The sequence below is a fragment of the Kogia breviceps genome, chromosome 7 (genome assembly GCF_026419965.1).
Source record: "Kogia breviceps isolate mKogBre1 chromosome 7, mKogBre1 haplotype 1, whole genome shotgun sequence".
Classification (NCBI taxonomy): Eukaryota; Metazoa; Chordata; class Mammalia; order Artiodactyla; family Physeteridae; genus Kogia; species Kogia breviceps.
In genome coordinates this window covers 38,242,287-38,263,385 of record NC_081316.1, presented here as the reverse complement: position 1 = coordinate 38,263,385, position 21,099 = coordinate 38,242,287, and the positions used below count along the sequence as shown (strand labels likewise).

The following is a 21,099-nucleotide window of genomic DNA, read 5'->3' as shown; positions in this document are numbered from 1 at the left end:
TAGTATTGGTCTACAAGTGCCAAGTGTGTGTGTGTGTGTGTGTGTGTGTGTGTGTGTGTGTGTTGGGGGAAGTGAGGATTTTTTTTTCTTTTTAAAATTATTTTTTTATTGGAGTATAATTGCTTTACAGTGTCATGTTAGTTTCTGCTGTACAGTGAAGTGAATCAGCTATATGTATACATCTATCCCCTCCCTCTTGGACCTCCCTCCCCACCCCCATCCCACCCATCTAGGTGCTCACAGAGCACCGAGCTGAGCTCCCTGTGCTATACAGCAGGTTCCCACTAGCTATCTATTTTACACATGGTAGTGTATTTATGTCAAACCTAATCTCCCAATTCATCCCACCCTTCCCTTCCCCCCATGTCCACACATCCATTCTCTATGTCTGCATTTCTATTCCTGCCCTGCAAATAGATTAATCTGTACCATTTTTCTAGATTCCACATATATGCATTAATATATGATATTTGTTTTTCTCTTTCTGACTTACTTTACTCTATATGACAGACTCTAGGTCCATCCACATCTTTACAAATGACCCAGTTTTGTTCCTCTTTACGGCTGGGTAATATTCCATTATACATATGTACCACATCTTCTTTATAGGGGAGGTGAGGATATTGTGGGGGATAGATGTAGGGTACAGTAACTTTGTACTGGTGACTCTCAATTGAGAAATAGACACTTGAGAAGTAAGATTTGGATTAATAAATGGAAACAGCATATTGAAGATTGATGGTTATTAGTTTTCTTTGGGTTATTAATTCTCCCTAATAGCCCAGTTTCATGTTGTTGTTCTAGTGGAGTTAACCTTTAACAACTTAAACTGACATAACCAATCTCACTGCCTTTCACCTGCTCTCATGCGTTGATCCAAGCCTGTAGAGCAGGTATAGTAGGATGGCGAGGGCTTGAAGCCAGATAGACTGTGTTCCAGTCCCCGCAGTTCAAATTTCCCTTACTCGTGGAGGCCTTCCTTGATCCCCCACCAAGTCAACCCCTAGCGTTGGTTCTCATGGCACCGGATACTTCCCATTCATAACAACAGTCGCAGGTGCAGCTGTAGCTCTGTATATGGTTGTGTCTGTCTCTTCAACTAGCCTGTGTGCTCTGTGGGGGCAGAGATCACATATGCTTTTATTCACCATTGTGAGTACCTAGCACAGTCTCTGCACATAACAGGGACTGGATAGATGTCACTGAATGAATAAATGAAGGAAAGATTGATTACAGACATGGTCCCTACCCTCAGGGAACTAAAAGTCTCATAGAAAGAGAATGAAGGATAAGCACTGTAACAGGGAACACAGATGGTGGCATGATGGCAGTGGCTAGATTAATTATTCTGGTACGTGTTCAGAGGTGCTTCACTGATGATGTGTTTGAATTAGGTCTTAAAGAAAAAGAGAGGAAAGGGTCCATGAGGAGGTGAAAGACAAAGGATGAGGAGGTGACCAACCACAGACCAATGAGGGATCATGTAGGCAAGATAAGTGGGGCCAGATCCTTCAAAAGGCTCTGCGGTTAATGCAGAGGAGTTTGGACTTGATCTTCTATGCACATCCAAATACCCATCTCAGGACCATGGCAAGTCTGATCAAAGGCTAAATGAGAAAAGTTAGGACAAGGTAGTTTTCCATTAAGCTAAATTCCTGGCTTTGAAATGCTTTTCTATTATAGGATGATCAAAATGAGGAGCTTCATGAATTTCTGTCCTTCTGACCGGAGAACTATTGTGAGTTTTCTCTTTCTGCCATAAAGCCTTTTTCTTAACCCATACTGTATAGCATTTGGGGTACCTTATAAGAGGCATCCCCAAGAGCCCTATCTGGCTTGATAGAGGGTATAAAGTACCAAATGGCTCAGAAATTTTCAACTGTATGGTAATAAACAATAGTCGGCTACTAAATTTGCCAATGGAATACAATTTTCTGTTTCAGAATTCGGTCTTTCTGATAGCTTTGGAATTTAGTTTAACAAATATTTATCAGGCACATACTAAGTTGAAGGACTTCTACATATAAGTTCAGAGAGTATGGAGATAAGAAAGAAATTCCCACTCTATGATAACAAGATTCCATCCATTCTTAGCAACCCAAGAGGTGGGTAAGGGAACTGATATTTGTCAAATGTCTATATATATCATGCACTAATATTATCCCATATAATTCTCATAAAATCTTGGTGGAGAGGGATAGGAATTATATTCATTTTATAAATGAGAAAACTGAGGCTCAGAGAAACTAACTAACCTGTCCATGGTCACACAGCTAGAGAATGTGAGAACACATATTTAAAACTGTGTCCTTCGGGGGTGGGGGAAGGGTAAGCTGGGACAAAGTGAGAGAGTGGCATTGACATATACACACTACCAAATGTAAGACAGATAGCTAGTGGGAAGCATCAGCATAGCACAGGGAGATCAGCTCACTGCTTTGCCACAACCTAGAGGGGTGGGATAGAGATAGTGGGAGGGAGGCTTAAGAGGAAGGGGATTTGGGGATATATGCATGCATATGGCTGATTCACTTTGTTGTACAACAGAAAATAACACAGAATTGTGAAGCAATTATACTCCAATAAAGATGTATTAAAAAATAAATAATAAATAAATAAATAAAACTGTGTCCTTGGAAATATGAATGTTAACATATGGATCTAATTTCACAAGAATTACCCTAAAAATGTTCAGAAAGGCAGAAAGAAAGTAGAACAAAATTCCTGGGATCTAGTTGAAAGCTGACTTCTCAGATGAACTAGATGTCTACTTTGGCATCTCTCAACCACTTATTTACACTGCAAAACAGTGTAAGGAAATATCTAATCACTGTCTAACGTTTGTCAGTGTATGACCTTGCGCACACTACCTAACTTTTCTAATATAGCAAAGTAACCAAACAGTTAACCAAAACTCATGGCATCCAAAAACTCCCTTATACATTTTGAAACACATAATGTGACTTGGTATTCTGGTGTTTTCCCCACAGAGGAAACTAGGCTATTTCAGGTACCAAGAAGAGACTGAGATATATAATTCAAAATTTAACAAATACTTATTGATTCATTGAGTTTAAAATCAAAACTACTTAGATATTTCTAATTGTGTCAATTTATTCTCTACAACTAAACCCATCTCTATGTCAAATGCTTTAAAACCAAATGACCAGTTAAACTTAATAATAATGTGGATTTTTCTGTGATTCAAATGATTACTAATGGTAAAACAAATGAAATTTCAACCCAAGCACATTTACATACCATAGTCAGTGTTAGGGCAGTAAAGATTTAAAAACAAAGAAGACTGTTTGCCTCCAAGGAATTCACAGATTTATTATGAGGGAAGGGGAGGAGGAGAGACTGACTTTCCAGCAAGGCCAAATAAGGACAAGAGAAGGTATCCTGAGATCCCGGCTATGATATCTGAGGAGCATATGAAACCCCACCTACTTCCCAGCCCCGTGACCAATATCCCATGAGATTCTGAAGATGACTGGAGATGACTTCTGGCCCATCCCTAAGTCTCTGAGCAGAAAAGACTTATGGATGGAAGCAAGACATCCTAAGAGAGATTTTCAGCTTCAAAGGAATTGACCAAACGTTTCTTAAGGTAAACTTAATTATACACAGGAAATTCCGAATTGGTGGCTCTGGGGCTAAAAATTCAGGGATGGTCTCAGATACGCATTCTTAAAATGCTTTTGGAGATCTGAAAACCTTTGGAAACATTTCTTACGTGTCTAACCGTCACTCAAAGACCATGCACATTTTTTTCTTCCAGAGTATGGGTGACTTTGTCCTATAGTATACAGTTGCCAACAATAAGAGAGATGTAAAATAATAAAGCAAATTGCCAGTAATAAATCCAACTACAAATCCATGTAGGCAAGCTATAATTTCTATGTGCATTAATTTCCTTATTTGCAAAATTGGATGGAGGCTAATTAGCACCAATTTCATGGCTATAAGGAGGAGGAGTATAATATATGAAACCCTTAGAACAGATGCTGACCTACACTAAGTACTCAATAACTATTAGCTCTAATAATGGGAAGTGCATCCCAAATTTCCCAATCTTCAAAAAAAGAAAATGTTAAATGTAATAAAGTGGACATTCTAAACTTTCCTGGCTAAAAATTTTTCTTACCCTGGGAATTAAGCATTCACAAGATAGTTATAAACCATTTCTTATAGTAACAAGCACATGGAAAGGTTGTGTTATGACATAACATTTAAGTATTCTTTTGTCTTAAGGTGATTTTCAGTTTCATTAGTTTATTTATTATGAAACCCAAGTGTATTAAGTTCCAAATCTCAAGTGAATAATTTAGCAATTCTTTTGCAAACAAAAGAGAAGAAGACTCCAAAGTACAATTTACTGAATCAGCCTATATTTACTGAGTCCCCATTTTCCCTCATATTGTCACCATAACACTCTGAAGTAAAAGGATTCTGCAAATATAATCTATTTCCTGGTCTACCACTATTTTCATAATGTAAGCAAACTTTAACAACTGGGAGCAAGGATCAGAGAACAGGAAAGAAAAGTGATTTTTGCCAGTCAGTGGTAACATCAACAGAATTTCAGATCTCCTGTTAGTTCATCCTTCAATGATCCCTCAGAGCTTAGAATGCTCTTCATATAAAACTATATCAGGATTTTCTTTCACATTTCAAAACTGACCCTTAAGCTCCCCTGGCAGGAGCCATTATAAGAAGGTACTAATAGTCATGGCTAATCGAGCTCCAACCTTTTGGGGTTCATAATTCTCTTTTTTCCCTGGTTCTAAAATGGATCTGGTTTTGCCACCAACATTTCCCTAATGGGTGGGGGCAAAGGACGGTGAACATGAACGGAATATTTATGATGAGTAAGGCATTTTACATTGAGATTTGGAAATATTCCTTTCCCTCTTGTTAAGTCAATGTAAGAATGAAGTTTCTCAAAAGGAACTTCTGCTTAGAAACTAGAACAAAAGAATTATCACCCCTCCCCCACACCCACCCCAAAATAAGCTTAAGAGCACAAGGCTTTGACCTTTACTAAAATTTGGCCACAGCTTGGCCTGATAGACAGAACTTATGAAGCATCTTTATTCTGTCTTTATTGTTACTCCCAAACACCTTTCAGAACCTCAGCATTTCCTCCATCACTTTTTTTCCTTTCCCTCTTCCGGCTACCTACCCACCCCCCTCCCCCACTCCTTCAGGGGCAAAACCCACAGTACTAGCCTGATAAGATAAAAGGCTATGAAGTGTCCAGTGGGTCACACTTGTTTGGATCCATGTCTCATGAAGAAGTATATATTTTACTTTTAAAGCAATACTCTAATAGGCCAATGCCAACTGGTACTTCCCCTTTTCCTGTGAGAGGACAGGAGTCAGTCTCCTATCGAATTTTCTGACCTGACTAAAGATGCACTGGTGTGCAGGACCTGCCACTGGAAATAAGGAACACATACCAAGAAGTCAGTCAGAAGATCAACAGCCCCTTAGTATAGTAGAGGTCAATTGACTAACTCTTTTCTCCCCTTAGTTTAATCAGTAAGAGTATAATTTAAATTTCTATGATCTAGGAAGCATAAAGCACTATTGAATTAAAGTATTTTGAAAGCATGGATGCTGTTTGAAGACAGAACTAAAAGCTTTGGGAAAGACTGGTGTGAAAGAAGAGAATCCTCCAGAGAATCTTGATTTTCTTTTCTGAATGGGGGAAGGGAAAGAGGATGAAAGTAAAGATGAAATATAAAAGAAAACATGAAAAGCATTATTCCAGGAAATAATGGCACCAGCAAAGAAAATGGAAATAGAAGATACATCCCTGCCTGAAGATAATCTAATATGATAATAATACGTGTACAAATGAACTCCAGTGATCAGATTCATAGGCCACAGATTGTAGCTTTACAGAACCATTTATAGTTAATTTAAGCTGTGCTCACTTCTACTTTTAAACCAAATAAGTGAATTCCATCATTCTTTCAGAACTGACAGGCACAAACTTTCACTGGCCTAGAAAGTTCGACTCTAGTCTTCCTCCCCCAAGTCAACTAGAGTAGAGCATCACTGGGGAGTTAATTTTAAACTCCTGAAAACCAAATGGTCAGAGCCAAGGTTAAACTTACCTGGACTATTAACAGGATCTGAACTACTAGGTCCTATGCCTCCTTGTCAATTGTAACCTTGCACCCAGCTCTTAGTCCCATGTTGGGGTGGAGGTGAGGAGATGTGATGCTGAAAGGCTTTGCCTCAGAGACTCCCTTTTCTTTGGGGGTGTCTAAGGGAAGGTTCCCTTTATAGGAGGAGAAGGAAAAAAGAGATGTTGCCATTTGACGGAGAAGAGAAGGAAGAATGTGTCTGTTTCTGCTAGCACAGAGGAATCACACTGACTTGGCTTCAACTCTGAACCTCAGTTTCCTCATCTGTAAAATTCAAGAACTATCTACCTCACAGAGTTTGCTGGGGAGGTGAAATCAAATGACATGTAAAGAGCCTGTTTCTGGCACACGGGAGGACCTCAAAAATAGTGTCTTTTCTCACCAAAGAGGGTAGGAGGAAAGGAGAAGAGTGAGTGACCACAGGAGTACGACTTTGATTTCCCAGGCCCAGCTCCCCACGGGCATTTACCTCCTGGAGGATGACCCTGCCTCTTCCTCGAGCCAGCCCAGTGCTCCCAAATCCGCGACGGTGGTCCCTGGTCTCGGTGGGAAGGGGCCACCCCACTCACCTCAGGCGCCGCTAGCAGTGAGCTGGGTCAGCCCACAGCCTCGCGCTGCCCGCCTCTTATAGAAGCAGGCGTCGGGGCCGGCCAATGGGCGCCCGAGGCGGCCAGGCAGTGGCCAATAAGAAAGGGGTTCGCCTGCCGGGTGGGGGGAGCGCCCAGGGAGCTGACCTCCTCTGGGCGCTGACGGTCCCCGCCAGCCTGAGCCGAAACTCGCACGCCTTTGCCTTCACGTGTATCTGACTGGTGTTTTAATTAAGCTAGTGTTAGGCCGTCCTTAACTACAGAAGTCTAATATTAAACGATGGAGTTGGAAATTCCCTCCAAACCAAGATAACATCCGTATTGACATATGACATCTCGTAGGCTTGTACTGCTTCTCCCGTTTGGCGACCAAAGCAGGAATCCCCCCACCCCCCCTCCACTTCCCAGATTATCTCTGTGCTTCTAGGTTATTTGATAGTCCAGCCCTGCCTCATCATTCTCTTGGACTTCCCTTGTTCCTTAAGGCAAAGCAATACTTGACCTTTTTAGAAGGGAAGTGCTCAGTACCTTTCCAATTAAAGAAACTTTAAAGCTGCAAATGGATGAGCATGCTATATTAGCAGAAAATCATATGTGAACAACATGGCACTGAAGCCAAAAATTTGGACTAGCTTATTGATTGAGTGCTCAGTCCTTAAGATCCTGTCCTAAAGGACTATATATGTAACATATTGTAGAACATTTTTTGCTTCGAGTTTTTAAAAGTCAACTTTGTTGATGTATAATTTACTCACAGTAAAATTCACCCTTTTGAGATGTACATTTCTGTGAGTTTTGACAAACATATACAGTTGTGTAACCATCAAACAATCAGAATATAGAACATTTCCATCATCTCAAAAAAGCTCCCTTGTTTCAATTCTCTCCCCCAACATCCAACCCCTGGCAACCACTGATGTTATGTCCCTCTAGTTTTTCCTCTTCTGAAATGTCATATAAATGGAATCATATGGTATGTGGTTTTTGACTCCTGGCACTTAACATGATGCTTTTGAACATCATCCATCTTGTTGCACGTCTATAAGTAATTTGTTCTTTTTCACTGCTGAATATGCATATATTTTAAAATGCAGGGGCTTCCCTGGTGGCACAGTGGTTAAGAAGCCACCTGCCAATGCAGGGGACATGGGTTCGAGCCCTGGTCCGGGACGATCCCACATGCTGCGGAGCAACTAAGCCCATGTGCTACAACTACTGGACCTGCGCTCTAGAGCCTGCAAGCCACAACTACTGAAGCCCACATGCCACAACTACTGAAGCCTGCGCACCTAGAACCCATGTTCCACAACAAAAGATGCCACTGCAATGAGAAGCCCACTCACTGCAACAAAGACCCAACACAGCCAAAAATAAAATAAATACATTTATAAATAAATAAAATGCAGGACATCTACTGCTTTCAAACGCATTTTTCTTTTTATCTGCATAATAATTCTATGACATAAATATTATCCTCATTTTACAGATAAGGAAACTCAGGCTCAGGGAGGCTCTATGGCCCTTTTCTGGCACAGACTAGTAAATAGAATCAAGAATCAAGCAGAAGCATGCTGATTTTAAATCTGGTGTTCTTGCTACAATACCATGAAAATCACTGGCCAGGTAGAGAGACCTTTCAGAACCAAGCTGGGGTGAAATATGGCTTCCTAAAGTTCGGTCTATGAGAGGGCTTGAACCACCTCTGTTAAAGAAGAGAGATTGGGCCAAGTCATTCAGTGAATCCATCACCAGGAAATCAGGAGAATAGGTTGGGCACTGGCCCTGAGGTGGAGACGCTTGAGTAGTTGATATAAATGAAGCCCATCTAAGGTCACCTTGAAGGACTGAGCAAAGCAGGAATCTTTTCTAAGCCTCTCTGAGCATACTCAACTCCCACAACCCTGGAGAGACTCCAGGCATCTGCGTGTGCTTTCCCACTTCTCTGACAGAATTCTAACATGACCCTGACCCTTCCCAAAACATCCCCAGCATGATGCCTGGAATTCCACCAATTAAGAATTTTCACTGGACTCAATGATACTATTTAAATTAAATTCACATACTCTGACAAGGCACAGAGAAAGAACTATCGGTGGAGAAATATATATATTTGCCTAATTAGAAGCATTTCATTATTTCGTAATGCCAAACCGATACCACAGAGTGAAAAAATGACATTTCCATGGAAATTTAGAAAGAGGTAAATTAATCAAGACACTTGAAGAAAAGAAGCAGTCTTAGTGAATGTATTCATTTTCCATTGTTGCTGTAACAAATTGCCATAAATTTAGTGGTTTAAAACAACACAACTTTATTATCTTACAGTTCTGGAGGTCAGAAATCCAAAATGGATTTTACTGATCTAAAATCAAGGTGTCGAAGAAAAAGAAATAAAAGGAATCCAAATAGGAAAAGAAGAAGTAAAGCTGTCACTGTTTGCAGATGACATGATACTATACATAGAGAATCCTAAGGATGCTACCAGAAAACTACTAGAGCTAATCAATGAATTTGGTAAAGTTGCAGGATACAAAATTAATGCACAGAAATCTCTGGCATTCTTATACACTAATGATGAAAAATCTGAGAGTGAAATTAAGAAAACACTCCCATTTACCATTGCAACAAAAAGAATAAAATATCTAGGAATAAACCTACCTAAGGAGACAAAAGACTTGTATGCAGAAAACTATAAGACACTGATGAAAGAAATTAAAGATGATACAAATAGGTGGAGAAATATACCATGTTCTTGGATTGGAAGAATCAACATTGTGAAAATGACTATACTACCCAAAGCAATCTACCGATTCAATGCAATCCCTATCAAATTACCACTGGCATTTTTTACAGAACTAGAACAAAAAATTTCACAATTTGTATGGAAACACAAAAGACCCCGAATAGCCAAAGCAATCTTGAGAACGAGAAATGGAGCTGGAGGAATTAGGCTCCCTGACTTCAGACTCTACTACAAGGCTACAGTAATCAAGACAATATGGTACTGGCACAAAAACAGAAATATAGATCAATGGAACAGGATAGAGAGCCCAGAGATAAACCCACACACATATGGTCACCTTATCTTTGATAAAGGAGGGAAGGATATACAGTGGAGAAAAGACAGCCTCTTCAATAAGTGGTGCTGGGAAAACTGGACAGCTACATGTAAAAGTATGAAATTAGAACAATCCCTAACACCACACACAAAAATAAACTCAAAATGGGTTAAAGACCTAAATGTAAGGCCAGACACTATCAAACTCTTAGAGGAAAAGATAGGCAGAACACTATACGACATAAATCACAGCAAGATCCTTTTTGACCCATCTCCTAGAGAAATGGAAATAAAAACTCAAATAAACAAATGGGACCTAATGAAACTTAAAAGCTTTTGCACAGCAAAGGATACCATAAACAAGACCAAAAGACAACCCTCAGAATGGGAGAAAATATTTGCAAATGAAGCAACTGACAAAGGATTAATTTCCAAAATTTATAAGCAACTCATGCAGCTCAATAACAAAAAAACAAACAACCCAATCCAAAAATGGGCAGAAGAACTAAATAGACATTTCTCCAAAGAAGATATACAGATTGCTAACAAACACATGAAAGAATGCTCAACCTCATTAATCATTAGAGAAATGCAAATCAAAACTACAATGAGATATCATCTCACACCGGTCAGATTGGCCATCATCAAAAACTCTACAAACAATAAATGCTGGAGAGGGTGTGGAGAAAAGGGAACCCTCTTGCACTGCTGGTGGGAATGTAAATTGATACAGCCGCTATGGAGAACAGTATGGAGGTTCCTTAAAAAACTACAAATAGAACTACCATACGACCCAGCAATCCCACTACTGGGCATATACCCTGAGAAAACCATAATTCAGAAAGACTCATGTACCAAAATATTCATTGCAGCTCTATTTACAATAGCCAGGACATGGAAGCAACCTAAGTGTCCATCAACAGATGAATGGATAAAGAAGATATGGCACATATATACAATGGAATATTACTCAGCCATAAAAAGAAATGAAACTGAGTTATTTATAATGAGGTGGATGGACCTGGAGTCTGTCATACAGAGTGAAGTAAGTCAGAAGGAGAAAAACAAATACCGTATGCTAACACATATATATGGACTCTAAGGGAAAAAAATGTCATGAAGAGATTAGTGGTAGGACGGGAATAAAACACAGACTTACTAGAGCATGGACTGGAGGATATGGGGAGGGGGAAGGGTGGGCTGAGACGAAGTGAGAGAGTGGCAGGGACATATACACACTGTCAAATGTAAATTAGATAGCTAATGGGAAGCTGCTTCATAGCACAGGGAGATCACCTCTGTGCTTTGTGACCACCTAGAGGGGTGGGATAGGGAGGGTGGGAGAGAGGGTGATGCAAGAGGGAAGAGATATGGGAACATATGTATATGTATAACTGATTCAGTTTGTTGTAAAGGAAAAACTAACACTATTGTAAAACAATTATACTCCAATAAAGATGTTAAAAAAATAAATAAATAAAAAAATAAATAAATAAAATCAAGGTGTCAATTTGGATTTTATATTCAAGTGCATGCTAATTACTTGAGTCATGAGAAGACTGAGAGAGGTCCAAGTGTCCTATTAATTCCTTTGAGTCCGAAAATTTCTCATAATTGGTTTGGCAAGAAGAGTGAGATTAGTTGCTAATGAGGAGATACGTATGTAATTTTAGCATGATATAAAGCTGTGATTGTCAGTAAGTGGTATTAGGAATCTAGATTATTTTTATTAGACCTTGTTTCTCTCTACAAAATCATTATCATCTCCTGATATTGTAAATTGGGTTACTTCACACTTATTTTTAATATGTGTTAATCCTCAAACTACAGGTACTTAAAGCCTTGCTAATTAAGGAGTCATTAATAAAGTTAACAATATAAGCAGTCAATTTAGATTCTCCAACTAATTCAGATTAAATTCAATTTTACATATTCACACTTTGTTTTCAATTTGCCTGAAATGTTTGAAGTAAGTCAAGAATAAGAAATGTTGTCAACTTACTTACATAGACCAATTTAGTTTGTGTTCAAGTGAAGGACTGGTAACATTGTTAAGAATCAGATAAAATACTACTGTTAGTAACCAAGAATAAAATGAGTGTTGTGTGGTTTTACTTTTTATAGTCCATTTGGCTTTGTTTTTAATATAAAACTTCCTGATTATATTATACTAGTTTGCAACACTCTGGAACTTTAAACTTCAATTATAACGTGAAATTTCTCTGAAACAAACACTGAAGTGTTTTGCATTTGATTTGTGAAAAAGGCTTTTTTTCCTCTTTAAAAATAATCAAGCTCTTCAAATTATTCATAACCACAATCACTTTTACTTGAAGCATGTGTTGTAGTCTTGAGCATTTTTTCAGTTTTTCACTTTTGTAATCTTTATATCCTTCTTTTGCATTTCAGCTTATGTAAAAGTAGTGCTACAGTGAACGTGTTTTCTTATCCTTTATCCATGTCTCCTCCGTGTTTTGAGTTAGTAAATTCATACTTCCCTCCACTACTTTTTGTTGGCAAAAAGGATTGTAAAAATATTTTCATCTTTTGTTTTTTAGATATCCACAAAATTCCATTTTTAGCTATTGTGTTTTCACAATTTTGAAACACCTTTTGCTGAGGGAGGAAGGATTGTAAAGAACAGTTGAGTTTCTACACATTACATTTTGCGTAAATTTTACTGAGTGTCTGGCATCTGCCCAGTTTGTTGCTAGGTACTGTGAAGCAAATGAGGAGAATTAATAATCTTTCTTGCCTGAAGAGCTTTTCATTATGTAATTAGAGGGACAAGGCTAATAAATTAGAAAACAATACAAGCTAAAGATAATATATAAGTATGTTTTGAAAGAACAAATAAATAAGATTATCATTTTTATATCTTAGCAGAATAAAAAAAAACAAAAATAAAATCAAGGTGTCAGCTAGGCTATGTTCCTTTTGGAGGCTCCAGGATTGAATCTGTTCTCTTGCCTTTCCTAGCTTCTAGAGGTCACCTGCATTCCTTGGCTCATGACCCCTTCAGCCATTTTCAAAGCAAGGAATGTAGCATCTTTGAATCTCTCTCTGGCTCTCCTGCCTTCCTCTATCACATGTGACTTTTGTGAATACTTTGTGGTTACCCAGATAATCCAGGAAAATCTCCCCACCTCCAAGTCCTTAATTTAATTACATCAGCAAAGTCCATTTTGCCATGTAAGATAATAGTCACAGGTTCCAGAAATTAGGACATGAATATCTTTGTACCAAAATGAGAAGCTTTGGGTGGTACCCAGATGGGATACTGTGTATCTCCTTATGTTGGTCCTATCATCTTGATCTGTAGAATCTATGGTAAAAGTTTTTTGACCCTGAGATGTGGCTTTTGAGATATTAGAAGTACTGACTCCATGGATGGTAAAAAAAAAAAAAAAACAAAACAAGACAAAAATAAACCTCACTACACTGCCTGGATCTTCAGCAGAACATGTTTGACAGGTGATGCATCCTAATCTCCAGTTTCTCATGTGCTAAACTGGCTTGATGGTACCTTTAAATTGGTCCTTCTATCTTCTTTTCCAGCTCCTCCTTTCTTCCCTCCAGATATTCAGGGTTCCTCCAGGCAAGGATCTAGGCCCTCTTCTCCTTTCAGTCCATACCCTTTTCCTTGTCAGTGTCATCCCCTCTCATGTCTTTAAGCATCCTTGATATGATAACAACATCAAAATGTATATTTCAAGCCCAAATCTCCCTTCTAAACTCCAGACCTTTATATCCAATAACTTATTTTATATCTCCACTTCCATGACACACTGTCATCTTAACATATTCAAAAGTGAACTTGGGAAAATGACAAGTGTTGGTGAGGACGTGGGGAAATTTGAACCCTTGTACATTGCTGGTAGAAATGAAAAATTGTTCAGCCACTATGGAAAGCAGTTTGGTGGTTCCTCAAAAAGTGAAACAGAATTGACATATGACCCAGCAATTCCCCTTGTAGGTATATGCCCAAAAGAATTGAAAGCAGGCACTCAAACAAGTCCTTATACACAAATGTTCACAGCAGCAATAATCACAATAGTAAAAAAAAAAAAAAATGGAAACAATCCAAATGTCCAAAAATGGATGAATGGATAAAAAAGCTAGTAGATACATACAATGGAATACTATTCAGCCATAAAAAAGAATTAAGTACTGACACATGCTACAGCTTCGATGAACCCGGAAAATGTTATGCTATGTGAAAGAAACCAGACACAAAAGGTCATATGTTATATAACTCAATTTATATGAAATATCCATAATAGGTAAATCCATACAAACAGAATACAGTGTGGTGGTTGCCAAGGGCAGAGTGTTGGGTGGGTGGGTGGAGCTGGCAGGGGAAAATTAGAAGTAGCTGCTTAATGGGTATAGGGTTTTATTTTGAAGATGTGGTATGTAAATACAATGGAATACTACTCAGCCATAAAAAAGAATGAAATAATGCCATTTGCAGCAACATGGGTGAACCTAGAGATTATCATACTAAGTGAAGTAAGTTAGAAAGAGAAATACAGGGCTTCCCTGGTGGCACAATGGTTGAGAATCCGCCTGCCGATGCAGGGGACACGGGTTCGTGCCCCGGTCCGGGAAGATCCCACATGTTGCGGAGCGGCTTGGCCTGTGAGCCATGGCCACTGAGCCTGCGCGTCCGGAGCCTGTACTCCGCAACGGGAGAGGCCACAACAGTGAGAGGCCCGCATACCACAAAAAAAAAAAAAAAAAAGAAAGAGAAAGACAAATACCATATGACATCACTTATATGTGGAATCTAAAATATGATACAAATGAATGGGTTTTTTTTTGGCTGCACCGCAGGGCTTGCAGGATCTTAGTTCCCCAACCAGGGATTGAACCCAGGTCACCACAGTGAAAGTTCCAAGTCCTAACCACTGGACCGCCAGGGAACTCCCCAATACAAATGAACTTATTTACAAAACAGAAATAGACTCACAGACAAAGAAAACAAACTTATGGCTACCAAAGAGGAAGGGCAGGTGGAGGGATAAATTAGGAGTTTGGGATTAGCAGATACAAACTACTATATATAAAATAAACAACAAGGTCCTACTGTATAGCACAGGGACCTATATTCAGTATCCTGTAATAAACCGTAATGGAAAAGAATATGAAAAAGAATATAACTGAGGGGCTTCCCTGGTGGCATAGTGGTTAAGAATCCACCTGCCAATGCAGGCCCTGGTCCAGGAAGATCCCAAATGCTGCGGAGCAACTAAGCCCATGCACCACAACTACTGAGCCTGCGCTCTTGAGCCCACAAGCCACAACTACTGTGCCCACGTGCTGCAACTACTGAAGCCTGCATGTCTAGAGCCCGTGCTCCGCAACAAGAGAAGCCACCACAATGAGAAGCCCGCGCACTGCAATGAAGAGTGGCACCCACTCGCCACAACTAGAGAAAGCCCATGCACAGCAACCAAGACCCAAATCAGCCAAAAATAAATAATTTTTTTAAAAAAGAATATAACTGAATCACTTTACTGTACATTGGAAACTAACACAACATTGTAAATCAACTCTACTTCAATCAAAATTAAAATTTTTTTTAAAAGAAGAGAACTTTCATATGGGAAAAGAATCTAAAAAAAAAAAGAGTGGGGCCTCCCTGGTGGCGCAGTGGTTAAGAATCTGCCTGCTAATACAGGGGACACAGGTTCGAGCCCTGGCCCGGGAAGATCCCACATGCCGCAAGGCAACTAAGCCCGTGAGCCACAACTACTGAGGCTGTGTTCTAGAGCCCGTGAGCCACAACTACTGAGCCCGAGTGCCACAATTACTGAAGCCCACGCGCCTAGAGCCCATGCTCTGCAACAAGAGAAGCCACCGCAATGAGAAGCCCACGCACCCCCGCCTCGCTGCAACTAGAGTAAGCCTGCGCACAGCAACGAAGACACAACACAGCCCAAAATTTTTTTAAAAAATAATATATATATATTTTTTTTAAAAAGAAAGAAAAAAAGAAAGCATATGGTGCAAGTTCTGGGTCACTCCTTTGAAAAAAAAAGAGTGGATATATGTCTATGTATAACTGATTCACTTTGCTGTACACCCAAAACTAACACAACATTGTAAATCAACTATACTCCAATAGAAATGTTTTTTAAAAAGACCTTCAATTGCCTTTAATGCTACTCCAAGTTGAGGACAGAAGTGTCACCACTGGATTCAGCAATAGGGAAGTCATTGGGATCCTTGACAAGAGTAATGTCAGTGATGTGGGGCAGAGGAAATCCAGTTTACATGTGCAGAGGTGATATTAGGCCACAGAAATGATGTCAGCTCTTTCAGGAGTTTTGTTGTAGAGAGGAGCATAAAAATGTGGTAGCAGCTGGAGGGGAATGTGAGGTAAAGGGAGGGATTATTTTTGTTTTTTAAACAGGAGATACTAGAGAAAGAATGATCCAACAGGGCAGAAGAAATGGATGACTGAGGAAACTGAGAAGGTAATTGTAGGAGCAAAGTCCATCCCGCTGATCTCATTAGTTCTAATAGGTCAGTCAGGTGAGTCTCTTGACTTCTTAGGTATATAATCATATCCATTGAAAGGGAACCTGAAAAAAATTATAGCACTTTTTAAGTAAGTGATCGTCATAAAAGTCAGTACAGTGGTTTGGAGGGCATATAGAGGGGCAACTGGTCGACTGACAAAAGTTCTACTTCTTGAGCTGGGTGATGGAAACAGGATTATTTGCTTTTTTTTTTTTGCGGTACACGGACCTCTCACTGCTGCGGCCTCTCCCGTTGCGGAGCACACGCGCAGGCCCATCGGCCACAGCTCACGGGCCCAGCCGCACCACGGCACGTGGGATCCTCCTGGACCAGGGCACGAACCCGCGCCCCCTGCACCGGCAGGCGGACTCCCACCACTGCGCCACCAGGGAAGCCCTATTTGCTTTTTAATAATTCAATAAGATTCAGTTTTCTGCTTCTGTGAGCTACTTGACAAGAAAAAGACTGATGAAAAACAAATTATGAAAAAATAACATTTTGAGACTTTCTTTTTAATATTTAAACCTTATACCTATTTGTTTTTCATCCCATTCTATTAGTAGAGCTGTCAGAACAATTTTCAATAATAACATCCTGTTTTGTTCCAGACTTTAATGGGAATGTTTCTAATGTTTCAATTAAGAATCGTATCTGCTATAGGTATTACATTAATGAAATTTTCTTTTATTTCAGACTATAAAGGGGTTTTTCTTAGAAACAGATGTAAAATTTTATCAAGTGAATTGTTGGCATTTACTGAAATGATCACAGCTCTTCTTTTTTTTTGGTGCATTAATGTAATGAATTACATGAAAATATTTCCTAATGTTAAATTATCCTTGCATCCATTAGATAAACTCACCTTGATCATGATAGGTTTTTTAAATATATATTTTTATGTATCTTTTAATATGGTGCTGAATTTTATTTGCTGGCATTTTGTTTAGAATTTTTGCATCCATATTAATAAATAAGATTGGCCTATAGTTTCTTTTTGTGTGTGACTGTCCTTATCCAGTTTTGCTATCTCTGTAGAAATAATTCAGAAATTTCCCACCATTTTCTGTTGCCTTGAGATAGAGATGGCGTAGTTCTTTCATTACCTCTTAATGTGAATATTAGTCTTTTCTGCCTCTTTCTGGGTTTAGTTTTGAGTCTTTTCCTAGAAAAAATTTTTTTCAGTTTCCATGTGGTTATGTTCTTCTGGTTTTCCTCCATTCTAAATTCTTTTCTTTACTGCTCCTGAGTCAAAAACTGTGTATGTATGATTTCTACTTATGGAAATTTATTAGGATGTCTGTGGCTCATCGTATTATCTATTGTTATGGATGTTATATTAAATTTGAAGAGAATGTGAATTCTTCATATGGGGGTATGTAATAATCAGGGCAGAGTAAGCAATCCTATGGTAAAGAATCCCTTTATTATGTTAACACAATAAAAGTTTACGTCTCTCTCATTCTAAGTCCAACATGTATTGGGTGACTCCAGGGAAGCTCCTCTGCATGTGGTTCTCTGTGTGGTTACTCAGGGATTTGAGCAACTTTATCCTGTGGCTCTGCCACCTCAAGCTATGGCTGTCACACAAAGAGAAGGCAGAGTGTCATAGTGGTATGTCAGCTCTTAAATGCTTTGGCCCAGAATTGATACTTGTCATCGCTGTTCTCATTTCATTGGCTATAACTAATCACATTGCTCTTCCTTACAACAAGAGAGCTTTGGAGTCTAGTCTTCTGTTAAGTCCAGGAAGAAGATAAGAATGAAATATGGAGAGCCTATTCTTTTTTTAAATTTATCTTGATTTATCAAGACAAAACTTGATTTTGTCTCTGAGAAAAATCTTTATCTTTTAATAATGGGATTTAACTCATTCATATCATGGGTATATTTAGTCCTAAAATGTATATCTATTTTTCTTTCCTAACCTGATTTTGCTGGATAGATCACATTTTCTTTGATCCTTTTTTTTTAAACTAGTGGTTTAGCAATTCCACATCTTTTTTATTTCGATAGTAACCACCTTTGAATGCTTGACATACTTAAATGTATATAATCCTAACAACACCAAGATTAGTATCTATAACCTTTCTCCTTAATAAAACAAGGCACTTGGAATGCTCTTTTTTTTTTTTTTTTTTTTTTTAGATGTTGGAGGTAGGAGTTTATTAATTTATTTATTTATTTTTGTTGTGTTGGGTCTTCGTTGCTGTGCGCGGGCTTTCTCTAGTTGCGGCGAGCAGGGGCTACTCTTCCTTGAGGTGTGTGGGCTTCTTACTGTGGTGGCTTCTCTTGTTGCAGAGCACGGACTCTAGGCGTGCGGGCTTCAGTAGTTGTGGCTCCTGGGCTCTAGAACGGAGGCTCAGTAGTTGTGGCACATGGGCTTAGTTGCTCCGCAGCATGTGGGATCTTCCAGGACCAGGGCTCGAACCCGTGACCCGAGTTGGCAGGCGGATTCTTAACCACTGCACCACCAGGGAAGTCCCCCAAATATTCTTTACTGTAGAGTACAAAGGTCTATATGTGTGTGCATTCAGAGCATAGAAATTAAAAGCTGGACTGTTGAGCCATACACAGTCTTGCTATTTACTCAGCTGTGTGACCCGAGGCAAGTTACTTACATTTTCCATGACTTGGTTTTCCCTTCTGTAAAATGAAGATAGTAACATGCCTGTCCCAGAGGACTGTTACAAGGATTAAATGAGTTCATACTTATAAAGTATTTAGAATAATGCCTGGCACATAGATTTGATAATTAAAATATATAAAATCAACATTAAAAATATTGTTATTCACATTCTCTATGTCTTTATTTTTAATTTACTTTGATTTTTTAACGTGGTTTGTCCATTTGTGAGAGGTAAGTTTAAGTTTCCTACAATAAAAAAATTCTCCTTGTATTTCTAATAAAATTTGCATTATATTTGTTCCCTCTACTATTTGGTATTCTAAAGTTTATGATTGTTACATCTTATTAATTGTATCACTTATAGTTTATAAAATAGCCCAAGTATCTTTTTTTTCTGCTGTTAATTTTATTCTTAGTTTTTCAATTCCTGCTTTCTATTTTATCACTTACCTAGTTTATCTTTATCCACCCCTTTATTGAGTGTTGTTTTAGGTTTGTCTCTCATAAACAACATAAAACTTGATTTTGTCTCTGAGAAAAATCTTTATCTTTTAATAATGGGATTTAACTCATTCATATCATGGGTATATTTAGTCCTAAAATGTATATCTATTTTTCTTTCCTAACCTGATTTTGCTGGATAGATCACATTTTCTTTGATCCTTTTTTTTAAACTAGTGGTTTAGCAATTCCACATCTTTTTTTTTTTTTTTTTTTTTTTTTTTTTTTTTTTTGTGGTATGCGGGCCTCACTGTTGTGGCCTCTCCCGTTGTGGAGCACAGGCTCCGGACGCTCAGGCTCAGCGGCCATGGCTCACGGGCCCAGCCGCTCCGCGGCATGTGGGATCTTCCCAGACCGGGGCACGAACCCGTGTCCCCTGCATCGGCAGGCGGACTCCCAACCACTGCGCCACCAGGGAAGCCCTCACATCTTTTTTTTATTTCGATAGTAACCACCTTTGAATGCTTGACATACTTAAATGTATATAATCCTAACAACACCAAGATTAGTATCTATAACCTTTCTCCTTAATAAAACAAGGCACTTGGAATGCTCTTACTTTTTTTTTTTTTTTTTAGATGTTGGAGGTAGGAGTTTATTAATTTATTTATTTATTTTTGTTGTGTTGGGTCTTCGTTTCTGTATGAGGGCTTTCTCTAGTTGTGGCAAGCAGGGGCCACTCTTCATTGCGGTTCGTGGGCCTCTCACTATCGCGGCCTCTCTTGTTGTGGAGCACAGGCTCCAGACGCGCAGGATCAGTAGTTGTGGCTCACGGGCCTAGTTGCTCCGCGGCATGTGGGATCCTCCCAGACCAGGGCTTGAACCTGTGTCCCCTGTATTAGCAGGCAGATTCTCAACCACTGCACAACCAGGGAAGCCCCTCTTACTTCTGTTTTACTCTGCCCACTCCACCCTGAACCTCCTAATGTCTTATTCATTCGTTCAACAATTCTTTACTGAGCTTCAACTATGTGTTGCAATCATCTGGAATTTTATTCACAAGTTGTTAGTACATTAACATTTAACAATTGCATCAAATGCCCCATTAACTTCATCACTGATTATTTGAGATTTTTTTTTTTATTTTTTTTTTATTTTTTGCTGTACCATGCAGCACACTGCAGGATCCTAGTTTCCCAACCAGGGATCAAACCTGTGCCCCTGCAGTGGAAGAACAGAGTTCCAACCACTGGACCACCAGAGAAGTCCCAGTGATTATCTGATCTTAACTGACACATTTCCTGATTTATTGGTTCATTGCTTGGAGAGGATATTACTGTTTTTTTTTTTTTTTTTTTTTTTTTTTGTGGTACGCGGGCCTCTCACTGTTGTGGCCTCTCCCGTCGCGGGGCACAGGCTCCGGACGCGCAGGCTCAGCGGCCATGGCTCACGGGCCCAGCCGCTCCGCGGCATGTGGGATCTTCCCGGACCGGGGCACGAACCCGTATCCCCTGCATCGGCAGGCGGATTCTCAACCACTGCGCCACCAGGGAAGCCCGGATATTACTGTTTTTATGCTTTGCATCTATTTCTTCTTCCATTAACTGAACCCTGGTTTTCCTCTGGAGACCCACAGCCCTCCCAGTCTCAGTCTATTTGCTTTGGGTGGACCTCATTCTACCTGCTCCCTCACCAGTTCTA

At 39.4% G+C, this 21,099-nt stretch overlaps 1 protein-coding gene across 2 annotated transcripts in view; it reads right to left on the bottom strand.

Annotated features, from left to right (window-relative positions):
• TPH1 (tryptophan hydroxylase 1) overlaps positions 1-6,756 on the bottom strand; it is a 28,086-nt gene extending 21,330 nt beyond the window's left edge. Inside the window, exon 1 of one of the 2 annotated variants that reach the window (XM_067039447.1) lies at positions 6,728-6,756. The gene's annotated coding sequence lies outside the window, so the exon portion shown is untranslated. Of the gene's footprint in view, positions 1-6,627 lie in introns of both variants that reach the window. The other variant, XM_059068901.2, reaches the window with a different exon arrangement.
• Between the last annotated feature and the right edge of the window lie 14,343 nt (positions 6,757-21,099).